General features: G+C 46.1%; 1 protein-coding gene across 1 annotated transcript in view; it reads right to left on the bottom strand.

Moving 5' to 3' along the window:
• The window catches only part of LOC119433563 (receptor-type tyrosine-protein phosphatase kappa-like), a 259,647-nt gene extending 239,606 nt beyond the window's left edge, over positions 1-20,041 (bottom strand). The window contains 1 exon segment of the mRNA XM_049659338.1: positions 19,903-20,041. The gene's annotated coding sequence lies outside the window, so the exon portion shown is untranslated.
• Positions 20,042-22,577: the final 2,536 nt, after the last annotated feature.

Raw genomic sequence — 22,577 nt, 5'->3', positions numbered from 1 at the left:
GAGGAGCGTTTATGAATACGGGGGGGTATACTCTCTCAGCAGTCATGTGATGGCGTCGGCAAACGCGGTGCACGTTCCGGCATGTGTAAATGGCTGCGTAAGAAGCTGTGGCCGCTCCCCCTTACTAGAGAGTACTGCACGTTTCTAACGCGTTTGTGCTAGCGTCCCCTTAAGCGGGAGATCCGATGATTCCCTCCGGAGCTTCGCCCACTCATCATCATTCACCCCGTGGATATGCTGTGATTTTTTTAAATCATCAAGCAAATTGTCCATCGAACCAGAAGCGAGCAAATTTCGGTATCCACATTCGTCGTTTAACGTAATATGCCGAATTTTCTAATGCCCATCACGTAAAAAGAAAGCAGTCCGACAAAATTTACTGGAAATAGAACTACGAGGAACGCCAGTCCACATGCCACCCCTGCCGTTGCAGTTGGCGTCCAGATGAGGTTATGAAGTGTTTGACAGGGTCAATGGCTCCTTCTGCGATTCTGGCGTTATCGCACCCACTCGACGTTGTTGAGCTATAGTGCATGTTGCTGTTTGTTTATCTGTGGCGTACCCATAGAGAAGTTAGCCCTAAGTAATACTTGGGCTCGTCGCACGATCTTTAGTATATGCTTGCTACGTAGTTGAGGTTTTATTAGGTTATGTCCTTGAGAAGGGAGCGCGGAATGGTGCGCGGGCGGCACAAGTACTTCAGCTCATACTATACTAGAATCACTAGAGCGAGTTCTAGCGCTCCGCCGGTTCATATACCCCGGAGACGCTATGGTGTTGGGCTTGCTGAGCACGAGGTCGCGGGATCGAATCCCGGCCACGGCGGCCGCATTTCGATTGGGGCGAAATGCGAAAACACCCGTGTACTTAGATTTAGGTGCACGTTAAAGAACCCCAGGTGGTCCAAGTTTCCGGAGTCCCCCACTACGGCGTGCCTCATAATCAGATCGGGGCTTTGGCACGTAAAACCCCATAATTTAATTTAATTTAATACCCCGGAGACGACGGGTTTCTAACGCCAGAAGATTTCCCCCAATCCAGAAAATGGGTCTTCTTTTTTTTTCTTCTTTTTTTGATGGCCTCACTAAGCCGCTCTTTTATAAGGGTTGAACATGCTTCCGCTTTCAAACTTCTATAAAACAACCTTAAGAATGCGTTATAAAACACATATGCGTAACGATAACCATTCTTAAGCAGAATTTCTATTCTAATTTTAAGGCGAAAGTGGGTGACACGCGTCTCCGTGAAATGTGGAGTGGTTGCTTGCATACACAAACTATGCTTACGAAGTACTGCGTTACCTCGTGCCCCATCACTTGACGTAGGCTCTACTGTTGTAAGAAGTTCTGTCCCTGCCTTCTTTTCTACTGCACATGCAGCTCACATCTAAGGTGGTGCCGGTAAAACGCGATGTGAGACCCAAAAATTATCGACTACTGGTTCAGATAACTTTCGATAAGAGTTGAGGTAAGTATGGGCAAGATAACTCTTGATGACAAATTTATCAAAAAAAAACGGAGGCTTTGATGCAGGCTATGTTGTGGGCTCTGACGCCCGACGGCGCCGTACTAAGCCGTCGGGCATCACCGCCATGGCACAAAAAATCTGAGGACGTCTAAGGACATCTTATGAGTTGTGAATGCGAAAGTAGTAATGTCCTCTTTAAGGCCGGTTAGCGGTCCTTCGAGTTAAGAACTCCTCGCCGGCAAGCGAGCATGCTGAGACGTTCAGCTAACGCCTCCTAGATAAAGGCCGGTGCACTGCGATCCGTGACGTCATGCTATCTTACCCGACTGCCATAGATTCTAATGGGGACGCTTCGGAGTGCGCCGCGGTGATTTTGACATGACCGCCTTCGTCACGCTGGCCTCGGAAATGATAATTTCTGTCTACGTAGCATGACGTCACAAAGCAGAGTGCAGAGGAGAGTTATGGTTTAGCCCAATGGGTAAGACACTGTTTCTGAGCGTCGCGTTCTAGGCTCGAAAGTCATACCACCAACATTCTTCCTTTCGAATTTATTCTGTTTTCTTTTTTTCATTTTAATTTCTTTATATCCGGATCACCCATAAAGTTTGACAATACGTTCAGGTTTCGTCCTGAAACTAGTGACGTAAAGACAGGTCCGTAGGCAGAAATAAGCCGTTTTAAACACGCAGAACTGCTTCGGGCCAACAAAGTATGCTAACCTAAATGGCTGGCGAATTTACATCAAGTACGATGTATTGCACGTGCGATACGTTATATTATACTCAATGTTCATACCACAGTTGTACGCGTGGCTACGGGTGAATAAATTTCCTTGTGATCTGTAGAAACTGTGCTTGAGGTCGACAGCATACAAATCATTTTTATTCTTAGGTTGTCGCCAGCTATAAGTTACTACGAAGATGCCTAATGAACGTTCGCTTGGTAATTCGCCCAAATATGAAAATGCACTCTGCAGGCTATCCAAAGCACCTAGCATGTCGTTCTGGTGCAGATTACGCGGTAATACTTTTTTGGAACCTTACAAGAGAGTCGTGCAACGCAGAAAATCGACAACCTGGTTTCGGCAGCCATAGCTGTCTTTTACCATCATACCTTCAATTCCTCAGCGCGTACCACGTAGAAGCGAAAGACGTCCGAGAGAATTCGCTGGAAGTTCACACAAGCTGTACGAGGAACGCCTGCAGCCCACACGCTGCCACCGCCTTTCGAGTGGGGCAGCCCGATGACGTCATGAAGCGACTGAGCCAACGGCTCAGACCGCGAGCGTGGCGTTATTGCAACCACTCGAACAACGTTACTGGAAACCAAACACTCGACGCTGTCGAACTTGTGCGTAATACGCACTCAGTTGGAGCGCGCGATGATGCGCGCCTGGCACAGGTACTTCACTTCATACAGAGTCCCCCGCTAAATTGACCAGAAAGAGCTCTGGCGGTGCGATTGTTCAGATACGATGCGAATGATGGGTTTATCGTGTAAGCGGAATTCCTTAACTCCAAAAGTGGGCTCTTACATTTCGTCGCGAACGTTTAACATGACCGTCACATAAGCCACTCTTTCAAAAAGTGAGCCTGCTTCCGCTTCGCGACTTCTATAAAAGAAACAATAGTTAGGAGTTATAAAACAGGCATCCGTAACAAAAACTATAACGAAAATTTCAATCTACCTTTAAGGGCGGAAGCGTTTCACTCCCGTCTCTGGGAAATGTGAAGGCTTCCGCATAGACGAACAAATTATGCATATCAGATGCTGTGTTACCTTCTGCCCCATACCACTTAAATTAAGCTCTACTGTTGTGAACTGTTCTGCCCTTGGCTCCTTATGTACTGCCTCCCTATATCTCACACAAGCACTTATGTATTAACGCGATAGCGTTTAGGGCCCCGTGTCGCAGAAAATCCGGCGTCGGCATTGCCGCCCGCGAATGCAGCTGATGACGATGCACTCCGACTGATTGATTGATTAGTTGATTGGTTAGTTGACTGGTTAGTTGATTGACTGGCTGATTGATTGATTGATTGATTGATTGAAACGGCCCGAAGCGATACACTGGCCCTTAGAGAGGCCACAGCGGGATTTTGTCCGCCTGGGGTTCTTTATTGTGCGCTTATGGCCCGGCACACGCAAGCGTTCTTGCATGACGCCCGAATCAGACTGCGGCCACCACGGCAGGACATCGAACCCACGACCTAAGCACTAGCACTCAGCTCGAGTAAGTAGGCCAAAGCCACCGGCAAGTAAATGTACCCTCTTTGCGCTTCTGTTTCCTGGTCAACATTGTGGAACCAATCGATCTCTTGTGCTGAATACAGTTCAAACAGCCGTATAAATATCAGATCCCAGAAAAAAATATGGTTGTAGGGGGTGTCCACCCTCACGGGAGTAAGTAAATAATTTAAGAAATTAAAACGTAGCACCTAAAACAAATTAAACCTAACATTAAACCGCACATTGTTTTGCTTTTTGACGACGACCGTCTTTCACCGGATCCGCTGTTATGTATCATCGACCAAAAACGTTTACGGACCAAGGGATCTGACAAAAAGCTGTATATCTCCGCAGCCTCAAAACACCAGCCTGAAATTCCCATTTCCAGTCTCTACTGGTATATGTGAACAACATTGTGATGTACGGTTTTACTGGACACTTTTAAAGGCTGCCCAGATATTTCGCGTTTTCTGAGATCCCGTGCTCCGTAACATTTTGAGGTCGATAGTACCTAACTCTTCGTTACTTTGATCAGGCGGTTCTACCCTTTTTTCCTCGACTAATACTACGCGAGGCGTCGACGTACTCTCGGACGGCTGGATGATTTCGTCACGCGGCATTTCATCTACTTGTTGCTTCGTGGCCTCTCCATCGACGACCGACGATTGTGGTTGCCGCTGGCCATGAGTGTTGCTTGTCTTGCAGTGCAAAAAAGTTCACCCAATAAAGAAAACGATTGCAATACAGAACGCGGCCATAAAATATGCTGGCTGATTCTTGGCTGTCAGAAGCAGTGATGCGAAACATTTTCAAGTTCCGCGATCTTACGAATCAATACCATCTTGGAGTAAACTATTCCAAAGGTGCGCATTGAATATAAGTATCGGCAATCCATACAGCAGACGAATACGACCAGCGATAAAATATCGTGATAGACGTTTATCGACTACGGGCAGGTGCTGACATGCAGTCCCGTACTTCAACTCGCGAATGTCCCGTTGCCTAATCGAAGTTGTAAATACCCGAGCGCCGCCCCGGGTGGATATGCGAGGGGGGGCTCAAAAACCGTCAGACGCAGACGCCGAGAGAGGCTTTCTCGAGGGGATTCGAAGCAGCCGACGCGTATATGTGGAGAGAAAAAGAAAATATGCGTCGTAGGCCGCCTATAACGCAATCCGGTCGCCATCGATTGCGATTTGCATAGAGTGAAAGTTGTTCCCGGCAAGCACCGACCCTGTTCTTGCCGAACAGTTTTCATTCGGAATGAACAGAGCCTGTAACAGCAAACTATATGAATACGAGAGACAGAACCAATCCCACGACCACGCGCTTGCGTATTGCTAGTCAGCTTCGTAGTGGATTGCAAAGCGGTTTTCCTTGCTTTTTTGCTTCTTTCTTTGTTTCTTGAAAGTCGATGTTCCTGGAAAACTGCGACATTCGAAGCCGAGTGGCTGTGGAGTGTTTCAATTCGGCGCTGCAATAATTTAATTTGGTGCACGACGTCCCCATATGTTTCGCGCTCGCTACATAGCCTGTAATATAGAGTGCACTGTCAGGAGGCAAAGCCCTGCCGCGGTGACGTCGATTGGATTTGAACACGTGGTACGAAGAGCTAAGGTCACCGAAAGAAATGTGCCGAGCACACGATAAACCCGAGAGCAATTTTGTTCTACTGCAAACTGTTCATCTTCTCTGATTCTTAGCTTTGCAGAAAACTCGGTGCGTTTGTGAGCAGCAAACTTCTATCGGCAAGGTTCGCTGCATGCGAGTCACTAGTGGCTGTGTTATGCTTTACGCGAGGCGAATTCTTGAGCCGTTCGCCAATACCGACTGCCGCGCGATTGCTGCCACGCGGTAATTAAAGCGCCACCGCGGCCTGGTCTGTCACATTCATGTGCAAAGTATGTGTAAAGCCCCACACAGCTAGTAAAAAATACATATACTCATGATAAAGCACAGGCGCCAACTTTCACCAGGAGAAATGCATTCAGGCGTAGTTTCGTTATTAAAACTGTCTCTGTGTGGAATGAACTACCTGCAAGCATCTTTGATGCTAATGCTTTTGTGCCCGAACTGGAGCGCCACTTTTGCGGCTGTTAAATGTACTGTCCTGAGTATGTTACTCACTTTTTGCGTTTCTTTTGAATCTTTGGGCGTGTTTTTGTTCTGGTTGTTCTCTTTTGTACGACTGAAGGCCCCTCGCGCTTAGACCACAACAGTGGTTCGCAGTATGTACATACAAAAAGAGCGAAATAAAAAAAAAATAATACTTCCCACTATCCAACAAACGTCTTGATTATTTCGAAACAAACTTTATAAATAAAAGGTAACAGGATAGTTGCACTTGTTTGTCGTTCCAGCTGTCTGTGCCGTGCTTCTTGTTCCCTAATATATATCCGCTATGAAGTATAACAATCTGGCCCACGTCGTAGTCATATATTTCAGGATAGTGCAAACCGCCGCTCTGAACAGGAAATAGAGTAACGAAATGATAAGCCAAATTTCCTCGCAATTGAGTCCAGCTGATTCCTCTGAACTTGCCACTGTCCCAAGTGGAAAAAACTCACGTCAGTAAGTTTGGATTATTTGGTTGATCCGCGCAGTTTAACATACCAAAGCAACCGAGAAGTTACGAATAAGAGGTGCCGTAGGGTATGTTCCCGAATTATTTAGACCACCTGGGGATCATTACCGTGCACCGGCTGTAGAAATTCTCAGCACACGATGATGATGATGATGATGATAATTTAATGGCCTCCTCTTCGGAACGGGGCGGTGAAAAATACTCACCTAGCTGCGTGATTTAATCAGGTATGCTATACATGTTTTTTTATCTAGCATTTTTCTATACATTGCATTACTCTTTCTTTTTCCTCAATATCGACCTTGTACCTCTACCTATGACTAAGAGCAGGCCCGTAGTCAGGAGGGGGGGGGGGGAGTCTAGGAGTCCGCCTCCCCCCCCCCCCCGAAATTTTGAAAGGGGGGGAGGATGAACAGCTGCTCAACATGTACAAGACTGAGCCGAACTTTCCGTGCCCATGCCCTACGGCGCTGAGTACATCAGCCGAGCGTCTTTTTATTTTTGGCTCTCAGTAACGCTGCTTTGTTATTATTTTTATTACAGAAATCTGTTCAGACGAATCGCCCGTATAAAAATACTGTGCTATTAGGAAGATGATCTCAACACTAAAAATATAATACTATTAATAGAACAATATTGTAAAAGTCACATAATTTACATGCTGCGATTTTTACTGAAAATAATTACTGAAACATAGGTGCTCTCCTCAAATAGTCAAGGCCTTCAGCAAGTGCCCCCCCCCTCCCCCCCATCGAAAAAAATTCCTGGCTACGTGCCTGATTAAGAGATCAAATCAGGTTGTATCAATTTCTTCCCTGATTTTTTGCCACCAGTACTCTAATCATCTCTTGCTTATCTCTATGGTTGATCTGTTGATGTTTCCTTCCACTTTAAATCCAAGCGCTTCTGGGAGTTGCACGTGACCTACGGTTCTCGCTGGGTGAATCCCTTCGCATTCCATTAAGATGTGCTGAGTGGTATCCGTATCTTTACTACAGTATACACATGCCTCATCTAGCTCCGAATATTTGCTCCGGTATGCTTTGGTCCTTAGGCAACCGGCTCGAGCCTCAAATAGCAAGGCACTGCCCTTTATATAAGTTACCGTACAGATTTCCTCTTCTAATTTTTTCCCTGTCATTCTTGTAAACATCCATTCTCCTTTCTATTCTCATTCTTTGCATTCAATTCCTTATCGCTGTTTCTCTCACTTTCTTCCTGATGATTCCTGGTTGTCTATGTACAGTTTCGATTATCCTGTACTTGGTTGCCAACTTTCTTGACTTCTTCCTCCATTCCGTGTCCACGCTTTTCAGGTAGAGATAATTGTGCACTTTAGCCACCTATTTATTGTCATCCATGTTCCTGAGTATTTCTTCAAAACTAATTTTGCTCTGTGCTTCTCTGACTTCAAAAAAGGCCCAACCCATGTAACCCTGCACTTCCTCATTTGTGGTTTTGCCGTGGGCTCCCAAAACCAACCGGCCTACCGATCTTTGGTTAACTTCCAACTCCGACAAGGTATTCAATTTTAAGCACAGAATGGCATTTGCGAACGTTATCGCTGGCACCATTACTGCTTTCCAGATTCCACGCACCACTTCATACTTATTGTGGGCCCACAGTGCTCAGCGTTTCATTATTGCTGCATTCCGCTTCTCTTTATTTGAATTCAGATTATCTTGGTGGGTGTTTGAGTAAGTCTTTCCTTCGTTTATGTATACGCCGAGGTACTTATATTACTTGACTATGGGTATGACTTGGTGTTGAATTGACACCACGTAATTACTCGTCTCTTCATCAAAGATCACGATTTTTTATTTATTTTACGAGCCTTTTAACATTGCGCCCCCTGTCGGTATGCGATCGACACTTGACCGGGAATCGAACGCCGGATGACGCGATCACCAGCGAAACTTTGTTACTGTTGAACCACCGCGGAGAGTTGTCGAACATTCTAGAATTGAAAATCGAAACTTTCCTGAAGTGCGAGCACACGGGAGATGTCAAGAAATACAGTAGTTTTCGACATTGTGTGGCACCTCGTGTCATATAGAGGACCATGGGGTCTGACGTGGCCTTGGTGACAAAGCACAAACACAACAGGAGTTGCAAGACTCATGCGGCTCCGTTTTGACTTTCCGACTTTCGTCTTTTTGACGGTGAGTGGCGAATCATTTGTCACTTTCTCGCAACAACTGCGAGTAAGCGTAAACTTCTTAAGATTCCGAAGGTTCATGATTGGTTGAGTGATTGATTGATTGATGTTTAATGCCCAATTAGAACAACAAAAGCGCTATGAGTGACGCTCGATTGGCTCCGAATATTGGCCACGTAGGGTTGCTTACTATTGTAACAACGTGTAGTGACGGTCCTTGGCTATTTCCACGGGACGGTAATAATGGCCCAGATGGTCAAAATTTCATCGAGCGATATTATTAAAGCGAGCGTTGCTGCATTTCGTTCCAAGCAACGACGCGTAGCATTCATAAATGGCTCATTGTCTAAGATGGTGCTTCCGGTCATACCAAGAACATCACAGGTGTACTTTTTTTTTTTTTTTTTTTTTTTTTTTTTTACGCCGGTAATCGCAAAGACGCCCCGCCATCAACCCAACTGGCTGACGCCAGTAGTAAGACTAGCAGTAACAAAGCAAACAAGTGCACTTGCTTAGAGCATTGTGAATTTCCGATGACCTCAGCATGTTTCATGCATCCCCGTGAAAGCTGATGCATGCTGCACGCTCATGCATGCAGACGCCGCGCCCGCCAGCTAAATTATTCGTTCCTCGCGCCGACGAGGATGACGAATGCCAAGGACAGTCGCCAAAGGAACAAACTAGCATGGAATACACTTCTAGGTAAATGGCAGCGCCCATTAGCAAAGTGAATTGCAGCGGGAAAGCACGAACAGAACGGCAATCGAGGAAACCCGGGTTTATAATTAGACGCACTGATAAGCAAAAGCTGGGAGGCGTCGTATTTCTAGTGTTTCCGCCCTGGGTAAGTTTACCTACATTTCAAGTGCTTCTGGTGGATGAAAGTATATCCTGTGTGTTACGAAGCACCCCTCCACTAGATGCTGAATTAGGACATTACGAACGCGCCCTTTGGAACGAGGTGGTAGCTGACGCCCTAAAAAGCTTCCTACTTTTCTTACTTTCCTTCTGCGTTCGTTATCGGCCCACAAGACCCATGGCTCCTGTTAACAAACCGCAGAACCGGGAGAAAAAAAATCTATTGCCCTAAAAAACTAACCAATCAATCAAAAATTGTAATAGTTATGTAAAGAACACGTTACCATAACACTATTTAGACCGACATCCAAGAGGCTATCGTCCAGCCCAGTAGAGAATTTCGTGTACACGAAAGACGCTGAGAAAACAAGAATAATATATCAGGATAAATGTATTATAGTAATTTCCCAGAAGACACGTGAGAATGGATACAGATAGCAAAAGTAATATAAAAACCCGCATAACATTTTTGCCCAACACATGCAAGTCCAAAAACCAAGAAAAAAATATCCTTGGATTCCGTGTCTTCCCTGCCTTCACGCCACCAACACTGAAGCCGTCTTTTCATCTTTTACTGCTTTTTCCTACCGCAGATTCGTTAGCTTTTTTTTTTTTTTTCGTCATCTCTAAAGCTCAATGGCCTCGGGGCAGGCTGACTGAGCCCTCATTTACCTCTGGATAGACGCTGCGACATGCTAACAAGAAAGTGGATATCAGAGTCAACCCCCGGATGAAGCGGCCGCTGCGCTTTAATGATGCTCTCCTGCAATGCACCACTGCTCAAGCTAAGGGTTGGCTGTGTGAACGTGTGCGAACGTTCATACAGATAAGGACGTGTGGCCAGTCCATCGTGTACGCCTTTAGCTGCTGCGATACACTTCAGCACCTGATATTGGGGCGTCCCGCTTCATTGCGTAGCGTACGTCGCTAGTGAGGGACTATCACTTACTTGGCCTGCGGTGTACGACACTCGACGAATGTTTGTACCCCAGTGGTTGTGCCTCTCGGCGCGATCAAGCGCATCGCGCTCTTCTGACTTTTCTAAAAGTAAGAAACTTAGGCTCACGCTTGCAGCCTATTCCTGTTTTCGGGTGACGGGACCTCGGACATTATTGCTTCTTATTTCGACACTGTTTAGTGACGTGACCTGCACTGACCAGCCCTATACTGTGTGACCTGTAGTTTGTATGTTCTGTTTAATTCTTCGAGATGTGTCATCTTGCTCTGTCTTTCCTCTTCCCTCGCCTTCTTCCTATCTTCCATTTCTACGTTTCTGTCTTCTCTTTGCTGAAGAGTCGGCAGGCGTTGTGCCCCTTTCCGGTAACAGTTACCAGCCTGCTCCTCACTTTCCCTTTCCTGTCTAGTGTATATACGAGTAGGTTGTCAAAACAAATTAATAATAATAACAATAATAATAACAATAATAATAATAATACCGTCCACGAAAACTTTCATTGCGACAGCAGATAACAGCTCCAAAGTGGGTTTGGCGTTCCCGCCAGCCCCGTTCACCCTGCGTCGTCATCGTCATATATGTGATAATATATTTATTATGTTATTTATATTATATACAAATATGAACTTATGAACGCTCATTTTATTATTATTATTATTATTATTATTATTATTATTATTATTATTATTATTATTATTATTATTATTATTATTATGGACAGCGCGGTAATCAGGTTACTCACCTAACCTTCTACGGGACACCCGCGCCTTAATTCCCCCTTTCATCTGTTTCCTTCCACGTAACCTTACCCGGGAGCAGACAGCTGAAGTGGCCCTTGCTCTATCCGTAACGTGGGCTTGGGGATCGACACAAATTTGGAAGTCGCTTAAGCTTCGCCTTTAATAGATGGAACGAGATAGCATGCAAACATCCCTGACTGCGTCTCACGCTTCCCGCCAACTGCAACTTATGTAACCTGATGTTTCCAGGGAAACGCTGGCGGCGAACGCTATGCACGAAGGCGAGCTTTCTGGGAGAAACGCGGCCTCCGGCGTGGGCCGATTCCGGAGGTAGTGCACAGCCGCCGCCAAGATCATTACCTTATTTTCAGGTTTCTGTTATTGTTTCGCACTTTCAATATTTCAATATGAAAATATTTAACATAAAAGGCATGAGATGTTGGTTTTTTTCGTTTCATTGCATTTGTTTTTGGGCTGTGATTCTAAAACATTTCGAGGAATAACTTTGTCAAGAATGTAAGACAAGGTATGAGCAACTTTAGTGACAGAATGGTGTGGCAATACAACCCGCATATACCGCACGTCATATAGCAAGGCGCGGCATACACCTAAATGTATACGGAAAGTGTATATTTAGCATGACGCAAGTATGATGCCAACGCCAGCTACGACGCCGACACCGGGTTTTCTGCACCACGGGGCACTTAAGGCTATCGCTTTAAAAGTTTACTAAAGAACGTGTACCCCCAAAGTACTCGGCTCCTGGGACAATGTCAGAAGCTCGACAACTACTTCACCTGCGCCCTGGAAAGCAGGCGAACAGACTTAAGATCTTAAAAAACGCTGGACTGACGCCATACGCACCTCTAAACTACACTGGTTCGGTGACGGTAAGTTTAGAGAGGCATTGCTGCAGTTAATAAGCTTCTGTGAGATTTTTTTATTATTCCCCAATAAGTTTGCGGCAAATCCTCCCCAAAGACAGTATGATTATAAAGCGGACTAGATGTCTTCATGCAGAAGTAACAAGCTAAAGGCGAGGTGGCCATGAATTATACAAATACTTACGAGAAAAAAGAAGACAAACAATGCCAATAGAACGACGCACATGTAAGAACTCGGACGAATCATCCTATTAGCTTCAACGGGATCAGTATACAACGACCTCGTTTTTACATCATCTTAATTCGGAGAACGCGAGCAGGCCATTATTTCAGTACGCGCACGTCAAGAAATGATAAACGGTACTTTCGCGATGCACTCTTTAAGTTGCATAACTCCACTGAATGTCGGATGGTCGTGGGCATACTGTGAAAGCTATCATTCGCCCCATAATCATACTTCTTTTTTTTTTTTTAGGTTCGACATGCCGAACATCTGTTGTTGACGTACTTAAACGCGTGAAAACCAGCGTCGTACGTGATTACGCAATCTGCTGCAAGCCCGACATCGTAAAATCGTCGTCACCATTGCCCAAAATGAGAATTGTTTTCCTTCTCGAAGAGCTTACGTCACACGCGGACAGTGCGAGTAAATCATGAAAACCGATCCATTTTCTCGGCGACGAGTTATTCGAAAAACTCCCTTGATCGCTGCGGTCACGGTGACTTATATTAAAGTGATATTTGATGTGGGCTCCCTCCCCTAGCCGTTTTGATGCCCGCAAGATGCCGTCTCCATGGGTCCGCCGCTGGGATCTCAGAGTGCTTTGCCGGAATTTTATGTAGACAGAAAAAAAAAACATTTCACCAGCCCTTCCCCTGTCGAGAAAATGGGGGTAAGCGAAGCTTCTCGTGTGTGTATCTGACCTTCGTCAGGGTAACGTAAATTTAACGACATGTCACGGTAATAAAACATAAATGTTTATTAAATGTATACATCGAGGGAAAAGTTGCACGAAAGGCAAACAAACGCCGAAGGAACGTGAACGAAAAGTAGTAGGAAAGGGAAGGGAAAGAGTAGGTCAAGCCCACACACGACGACCTTTGCTTACCCACATTTTCTTGGCAGGGGAAGGGTTCGTGACTTTTTGTTTGGCTCTCTCTTTCTTTCTCTCTTTCTCTCTGTCTTTCTTTGTCTCTCTTTCAATCTTTCTCTTTATTTCTCTCTCTCTTTTTTTCTTTCTCTTTTTCTTTCTATTTTTATCTTTCTCTCTTTCTCTGTATCTTTCTTTCTTTCTCTCTCTCTTTCTTTATGTCGCTCTTTCTCTCTCTTTTTTGTCCCTGGTATGTGCCATTGAGCTCGGACCCTTTCTGCACTATCGCCAGGATCGGCCCACTTTTCAGCGGGACACCACCACCACCACCACCACCGTCGACACTTGTGAGCCTATAAAGATTCGCTTAAAAAGCAGTCGCAAGGACCTTCTAGGATTCCAACTACGGACCTACAGATTGCCGGTGGAAGATTTCTGCCTCCAAGCCACGCCGTTTTGAATGCGTTAGCATCAGGAGTGTCAAAGTAGAAAAAATTGGATGTGGGTGATGTGTGCGAAGCCGGTCGAGTGGTATATATGCAGGGTGTCCCAGCTATCACGCAGCACGATTTTAAAAAAAGAGGAACGCCGTTACGCAAAGCCAACCTAGTGCGTATTGTTTCCAGTACAGTGGAGCAGCCGCCAGTAATTTTTTCGTTATTGAGATTTAATGAATTAATTGTAATTAGTTATCTAACTCGAGAAGTATTGTCCTAATTATCAAAGTGTCAATGAGAAAGTTGTAGAGCAACATGAAAAACTCGCGATACAACTTTCGGTTGCTCAATACATACTATTCATAAATGTGTTTGTCCGAGTGTGAAAGAAGCCCGCGAATATACGCAGAATTGCCGCACGACTGGCCGCTCGAGGCACTTTACGTGTATTCGCGGGCTTCTGTCATGCAGCATATATATATATATATATATATATATATATATAATGTAACTGACGAGGGTCTTCTCCGGACCACCGTCAGTTGTACTTCACTCATCGAAGAGGCAGGACGTGTGTCGAGGTGAACGCGATTTAAATCGTGGATCCGGGGCCTCAAAGAGCTGCGACGTAATGCTGACACCTTTTTCTCGCCTTTACCGATCAATCGATTTTTTTTCAAAGCGTATAAATTTCTTTCACTCTTTCAGCCGTTTTCGTGGTTGGTCTGTCGTTGGTCGGACTCAGCAAGGAAAATATTCGTTCGTTCGTCCGTACGTGCGTTCTCTCTCGCTCTCTCTTTCCCTTCTTCACTGGCTCGTTGGGGTTATTCGTTTATATTGACAATCGTCGTCGTTGGTTCCTGCACATTTTTTATCTATTGTTTGTTGCTTGACATAATATAACAATAAAGAACTCACTTGGCGTCTGTACGCGATAAAAACACATGCATAACGTTTACACGCATAACAAAGGAGATGTGCGTAGTTTTAACCACATCGTCGAAATTCGCCAGCTTGCCCCCGACTAACGCCATATTAAAACCCGTTTAATATCAAATCATATTTTTGTGCACGCCGAAAATATACCCAAATGCGTGCCAAAGTGGTCGGTCCTCTCAGCCACACCAACGACGCTGCTGCAAGGTATACTGTGGTGAAACAATAATGTACCCTCCCTGAAATGACTAGTTGGTGTCAAGCTCCGCAGCATATGCATACGTCAGCGCCGAGATGAAAGCATATAAAAGAAGCGAGTGGTAGAAGCGAAAGTCGGAATATACAGGAAGGAAGCGCATCGTACTCTTCAAGGAAGTCTACAATTAACCCTCCAGCTTCAAGCGCTCTGCTTCTCCGCCGCGGGAGATCACCACCTACGCAAGCTACGGGACGACTCGATCAAAAGTCATCAGTGGCATAAGTGCTGTTCTTCTCCAACCGATAAACCGTACGAAACAGTGCGCGAGACTTGTGCCAGAAGCCGCGTCAGGGCTTCGCATTACGGGCGAAGCTGCAACCTGTTCATTGGGCTCCTTGTCCCCTGGGTCGAAACGTTGGTTTTATAGTCTGAAGTCGTCCCCCATTTAATCACCGTTAATCACTTTAAAGTGTTCGCGTACCGTTGACGCTCTGTCTTCTTTGGATTCTCTGTTGGCCGGCATCGCAAGAATTATTTTTAAAGCGAAGCTTTACATGTCTAGGCGAAATCGTGTATGGCTAGGCGAAATCGCCTGTGTACAGAAAACTATCATCATCACCATTGCCTCGAGCGTCGTCGTCTTCTTGCGCAGCTGGCGCGTTGGCGCCCCTCGGGTTGCGCTCGCGCTCGTGCTCGGCACGCGCTCGTGCCACTGCTCCTGCGTTCGTCGTCGTCGTCGCCTTCCACAGCTAGCTGCGTTGCTGCTGATCACTCCAGCGTACAATTTCACTTCACTTCTGTCGTCGTAATGGGGAGGCCGCGTTTACGGGGGTATGAGCCATTGCTTAAAAGGGGTATGAGCCATTCATTGTCTTCTGTGACGGACAGATTTAATTTTGGAGCAATTTAATTTCGAATAATCGCAAGCGGCACTGGCGGGCGAATGCTGCTAACCACGCCGCCGAGCAAACTCGAGACATCGAACGCCAGCGACAACGGCGACTGCGGGCATACCGTCAGTGCCGTCGTTCTCTCCGTCGCAGCCGAACGTGTATGCAACCTCATAATTGAGAAATACTTTCATGAACCCTCCGGATTAACCCAGTGATAAACACCGGGGCCGCATGTTTCGGCTTCGCTGGTTAAACATCTTAACGGAGTGGAAGGGCCGACGATTTTTTTTTTTTTCAGTATCGGAATCACAATCAGAATTCCGGTGTTGCTTGCCTAAAGGTTTAACACTTCCCGCGAAATCGCACAGTGTGTAACGAGGAAGGCCACTTTAGAGAGCGCCGCATTCATAACAACCATCTGGTGACGTGCCCACAAGGCACAGTGCACAAGTGTGTCTTACATTTCGCTCCCCTGAGAACACGGTTGCGGTGGTTGGGAATCGAAGCCACAACGTCGTGCTTAGCGCCACAATATCATAGCCACTGGACAACCGCAGCGGGTTTCTTGATAACGCCGGCTGTTATCGCTAACCTAACCTAATATGAGCCTAGTATGTTCAAATCAGCGACCAGGTGCGGTAGGTAGATATAATATATATATATATATATATATATATATATATATATATATATATATTTGAATGATATAAGACACTGTGAAAAGCATTCGAAGAAGTGGACTTGCTGCATGTCTTTGCCGTGCCTCGATCTTTCTTGCTTCGTAGTGTCAATATGCTTTCAGTTTGCCGGTTGCAGAAGTTGCATATCGCCAAAACTGCATATCATTTGTTTATCTATGTGTAGGGCTTCAGCATCTTTTGTTAAGCATTGTTCACAACTTGGTGCGCTTGCAGATGATTGTTCTTCCACCTGTTGAATTAATAAGACGCGCGTCTGCCTGCTTATTGGTTATTGTTTATAGTTCTCGTAGTTTGTGCTTACTTCTGCGTTGGTTTGTCTCGTTCTATCCACCAATTTTGCGGGAGTTCGAGTGCAGTTTTAGCAATTATTCTAACAACTCGAAGGATGTTCCGCCACCGCCAGTGTTCACTACCCCCATCCGTATGTTCATTGCACATTGTTTCCATTATGAACCTTTCGGGCTATGAACCTACTGCACCTGGTAGCTTATTTGAACATACTAGGCTAGATATATATATATATATATATATATATATATATATATATATATATATTGCGAATGGCGGGATTAGTGGCTTCCAAGAATGTGCTAGAATAGGACATAGTTGATGTTCTCATATTTGACATTCCACATGGTCTCCGTGTTACGTAAACATGTCAAAATGCACTGAAAGTTTTAACGTTGATTATTTCTCAATTAGTTCTGCAGGTGTTCACTGTTCATTACTCTGAATATGCGAAAAAATTTGGGGAAAACAAATTTTCAGTGGATAGAATTAATTGGCGCCTCGAGGGGATATGAACGGAACATTTAGTATTTTAACTGATTAGTTTTGTGCGCGCTCTACAGTACGCTGCGAAGGTGCACACGTTGCTCTTGGTGTATGACAGATCCAAATTATTATTATTATTGCGTCAGCGCAAATGAGAGTTTCTGTTTGTGTGTGTGTGTGTATGGTTTCGATGATGTCCGATACTTCTTTTGCGTGGTATCGCGCAATAATGCGATATCTCGTCCTACCCGTATTCGAGAGCGGACGCCTCAGTTATCCTCCTGAGATCCGAACCCAATTACCGCACAATTATGTGATAAAATCGCACTTCAAGGTGGGTTTTATTGTCTACTCATATGTTATGAACTTGAAAGACAATTTTTAAAATTTTAACACCGCGATTAGATGCCAAAAACTGCGTCTCCATGTACGTGAACACCCCCTCATCTCCTGGTGTTTGCTTAGCAAAAACTTAATTTCATTACTCAAACGCAGAGATGAAGACGCAACTACGTGCAGTACATTGCCATGTTGCTGTCGCGTCCGGTATTTTCACGCAGTCTCACCAGACTCCGAAACACGCCTCAAGCTTGCTTTCGACCGTCTGGGACGACACAGAGGTCTAGATCAATTACGTGTCAAATTCCTCGAAAGCGGATGACAAGACTATGAGTAGACCACTTCTCTGCCATTACGCACGCATCGTTCTTTATACCCAACTTGTAAACACAGCAGTGCCAATCCTTCCGATACACGCCTTGTGGGAGCACCGCTCAACCGCCATTTTCAGATAGTTGTACTCCCGAACAAGCGTCCCAGCTGCTGGGAGGAGTGAGCCCATCCCTAATTGTCGTCTGAAGAAGTATGGTGGCCGCTTCTGGGGCAACGTGTCATGAATGTGCCATCCAAAGAGTTCCGAGTCCACCAATGGGGCTCGGACTGGGACCTTGTTCCTATGGGACTTATAAATTTTTTGTTGATAGTGACTGTTTGTGTACGATAGAAGACTGTTTATTTCGCTCCACATTTCGGGCTAAGTAGGTACTGCTACATTTCTCTAGTTAACATGTATTTTATTAGATTTGCTAATTACTGCTACGATTGAGTCGGCGATCTGCTTAAAGGGATACAGACACAGTCTCATCTAGTGTTCTTTTTTTTCCCCTTTAAGTGATGGTTCGGTACCTCTATGCCCCAGTAAACATACTGTCAAGCCTCACAGCGTCCCTAAATCATTTAATATAATAGCTTTTCTGCTGACAGTTTCAGTTGCGTTTCTACTGTGTCGTACGTCATGATACAGCATGCGGTCACGTAAAAACAGGGCATCGCGAAGTTCCGACACTCGCTGGCTGCGCTGCTATTTCGGCCCTCACAGCGAATACCAGCACACTAGGTGACCGAGCGAGCCGGGGTGAGCGCCTCTACGTCGGGATGTCCTGCTTTCACGTGACCACATACCGAAGAAGAACTACTGTATAAAAAGAAGACATACCGTATTGTTACGTCTCGATGCGGTAGACACGAAACTTAGGTTGGTTTTAGAAAAGATATCGTATTAAATTATTTACGCCTCTCCGAGGCTTGTCAGTATGTCTTTTCTCTTCTAGGGTGTAGAGGTCTAAGACCTTCATTTATCTAACTAAAACGATTAGTTCAAAATATAATATCAGATACCGCTTTAACAGTTGTAAGGGTGTACATTTCCCCCGCTACCATCCTTTCATTCATACAATCGAACATTGTGGAAAAGCTGGTGACATATTTATCGACAACATTTTCCAATACCACAATAAATCAATGAAAATAAACATGACTTGGGAAGGACGGACATTATTCAGAAACGAAGGTGGCCAACGCGCCAATTTGTCCGCCGCAAAATTTTGATAACTATGACCACTACGGCTCGTCCGAAATTATTACGCAACTATCGTAACAACATATTTTTAAAAAGTGAATGAAGAACGCAAAAATTCAAGTATTGTTGTTGGAGCACTTTGTGGGCCGTGTCTTGAATCATCGGACGTACGAGCCAGAGTGCTGTCACGGCGAATAGGCGTCGTCTTGCAGCATATGGTTGAAGTTTGCGCGCTAGCAGACGCTTTAACGCGCTTGTCGAGCCCATGCTTGACAAATTAACGCCGTGCCTCGCTATTTTGTAATCCGCAACCTCTCTGCGTGCCCCGTTTCTCGGCACGCGTCTTCAATACCGACACTTTTGAAGGCGCGTATTTCCTTCGGGCGCCTATCTTTTAGCGGACAAGTTGTCGAAACACGTGCTATCGCTACCCGCAGGACCCTACTACATCCGATCATTCGTTCTGCGACGCACAGTTATAGTTAGCGGTGCGGGTTCAAAATCAGTCGTTTGTGAAACACAACGCATATTACGTACGCGCCGTTCACATCTCGCTTGCAATCTTGCAATGTTCAGCGCATTAACTCTGCAGCTTCTCATGCAAATTATTTCCCGACGGCCTGTCGCCTTTTCCAAGCAATGTATAGTCCAACGGCACTTCAACAACAAACCCCGTAAACTGCCGCTTGTACGCGTCTCTCCGGCATAGACATCGTATTTGGTCCGAGGCGCGTCCCTATATAGATGTCACATGATCGAGCGCCGCCCCATCGGACAATACCGGCCGGGATAACAGGAACAACAAGCGCATGCGGACAACAAGGGAACGAGGTCTCTCCATTAGGCACCAGCAGAATAGTTGGCAAACTTTGGCACAGATTCCTATAGATATATGCCTGCGTCAGCCACAACACGTCCCGTTTATTTTATTCGGGTTTCTTCCTTTGTCAGCGTTACGCCGCGCTGCCCGGGCACAGCTACGAACGGGCACCAGCTTTCGCCGCAGGCGAAAACGGGGAAATGCATCGACAAGATGCCACGAAGCAGCCGAAGTTGGTTCGCAGTTATCGGGTGGCGTCATAAGGCTGTCCCGAAGAAGGAGGTAAACAAGTACGAAACCGGACAGGCGACTCACCATAGTGGCAGCAAGGCCACGAGGAGGACGAAGTCGACGTCGGTTGCCGCGAAATCCGGCGGCGGAGGAGTCCGTAGAAGAGGCAGAGCAAAGCGGCCGTCACAGCGGCGGCGCCTGCGTCGATACAGCAGCATTACCGCGCCCGCTTCTGCAGGCTCGCATCGTCTGCTTCCTCGCGGGACCGCCTAGCAGACGACGCGCGAGGGAAGAAGGGATCGCGGCCGCTCCCTCTCCGTCCCTTTTTTCCCCTCTCTCCCCACGTCCTCTACTCTGTATGTGCCGGAGAGAAGGAAAAAAGAAAAGGGAGGCGGTCGGAGGTGCTCCCTTTTTTTTCCCAACCCTCCGAAGCTTCCCTCGCTTCGTACGTCCAGCGTCCCGGAAAGATGTACTCTCCACACTCCCGCGTTTCCCTTAGTATCCCTCTCTTCCAAGGAAGGGGTGCAGACGATGCTCCGTGTCGTCTGCTGGCCGCCCGTCGCCCCCAGTTTTCATGCCTGTCCCGTGCCTTTGTTTGCTTGTGTTCCTGGACTCTCTCCGTGTTTTCTCTTTGGCTGTCCCGCTTGAGATTAATTGCCTGAAGTATACGATTACGCGGTCACGTCGTGTACGCGTGCCACAAAAAAAAAAGAAAAAGAAAGAAAAAGAAAAGAAAACGAAAGCTCAGGAAAGGAAGAGCCTTCGGCGACGTAAGGCCTCCGCTTCCGAAGACCGAAGTCGTAGAGCAAGAACAAGATGTTTCCGAGGTTACGAGATAAAGTCGAAATCAAAAAGGCCTAGTGTTTTAAGCCTGACATCTGAATGGGTTAACTACCGTCAGTAATACGACTCTCATTTCTTAATCAATTGTATTATGTGCAGGGTCACGTAATATGCGAAATTAAGCTTGCGCCACGATCTTTTTTTTTTCATTCACGTTCTTTTCTCAAATACAGATTCTGACTCCCTCAATCACAAGTCCCCGATTTGAAAATACGGGCTCTCTATGTGAAGTTCCCGGCGCTGACGCGATTCTGACATGATCTTTTCCGCAGGCAGGGAAGACATCGTGCGCAGTATCGAGTACCGTGTCCTTCTAGTTCATTCCCTGCACTAGGGTCATTGGACCGTTATTCGTAAAGTTTAAGGGCGTGTACGAGTACACCAAATTTTGTGTCCTCCTACAGAGGCGCACTATACCCGGCTCTGAAGGTCGGTGCAATAAAACTTGAATTTAGAGGCGCTGTGTCCCTGAATTATCGACGCAGGGAAGGCAGCTCACGAGCGGTGGTGTAAAGAGTATCGATTAGTTCAATGCGCTGTAACACAATTGTAGTCACTACGTAGACAACGTTCCTCTTTAAACAAAAAAAAGCATGCGATGTTAACGACAGAGTTAGCGTGTTTTAAAGCTCAACACTATAAACAATCGAACTTGACAAGGCCAAAATTATCAGCCTTGGCAGTGTCATATCACGCGGATCATCGAGTGGACACCATGCTCAGCTTGGAAGCCGCTGCCCAAATCGTAGCCACAGCCTGAGACGAACAGTGACACCACGTGACGCGCAATCGCTTTGACACCTACTCCGAGTTGGAAATGCGACGTTCGAGGTCTCGTTAGACGCAGTATGACACGTGCTTACGTCGCACTCGTGTCATCGTAGCATACACTAATCATTCACATGCTTAAAATTCAGTTCCCTGTCCTTATGCCGCGCTGTCAGTGTAGACGAGGACTTGCACGATACAATTTGACCTTGTAGACGCTATGTAACTTCTAGTAGAAAGAAAGAAATATATATATATATATATATATATATATATATATATATATATATATGCATTTTTTCAGGAATTCTCGATATGTTATTTGCATTTTCTTGGACTGTCATAAAGTTCACTTTGAACAAGCCTCACGGCACATCCATCCACACCTGCGTCTCGCAGAGGACACGCGACCAAGTTGGTCGCAAATGGTCGCTGTCGTCGAAAAGCGACTGTTTTGAGTCAGTCACTCACTACTCAATCTTTTTTTTTTTTTTGCGTGACTGCAGTCGCAAAGTTTCTGAACGAATCACATGCGCCGGAACAGGACGTCTGCATACGCTGGCGCTCTTTTTACACGCTGATGGCATGGCGAGCGGAGGTGAACGGCATTAAGCACGATTCATTTTGGTGTGGTGACTGGCCGCGGTCGCCCTTACCGGTGTGAACATAGGTCGCCTGGAGTCGACTTTTTGGCCACCATATGGGCGGCTTGCTTAAGTCCCCTGTGTGAATGAGCTCCAACAATCGCGAATTTTACAAATTAAATTATGGGGTTGTACGTGCCAAAACCACGATCTGATTATGAGGCACGCCGTATAGTGGGAGACTCCAGAAATTTTGACCACCTGGGGTTCTTTAACGTGCACCTAAATCAAAGTGCACGGGTGTTTTCGCATTTCGCCCCCATCGAAATGCGGCCGCCGTGGCCGGGATTCGATCCCGCGACCTCTTGCTCAGCAGCCCAACATCATAGCCACTGAGCAACCACGGCGGTTATTCGCGAATCGCTCTGTTACAGAGTCAGTCACAAGGGCCAGACAGATGCTAATCTCATCGTGGGAATTCGCGCATTCGGCTGTTGGTGTTCTCCTCTGAACTCGTGGCTTCTACGCACTAGGAGAGATATGGCCAATACTCCGGGTGGATAA

This window comes from Dermacentor silvarum, chromosome 11, assembly GCF_013339745.2.
Source record: "Dermacentor silvarum isolate Dsil-2018 chromosome 11, BIME_Dsil_1.4, whole genome shotgun sequence".
Classification (NCBI taxonomy): domain Eukaryota; kingdom Metazoa; phylum Arthropoda; class Arachnida; order Ixodida; family Ixodidae; genus Dermacentor; species Dermacentor silvarum.
Note: the sequence above shows the minus strand (reverse complement) of the source record. Positions and strands in the feature narration are given on the sequence as shown.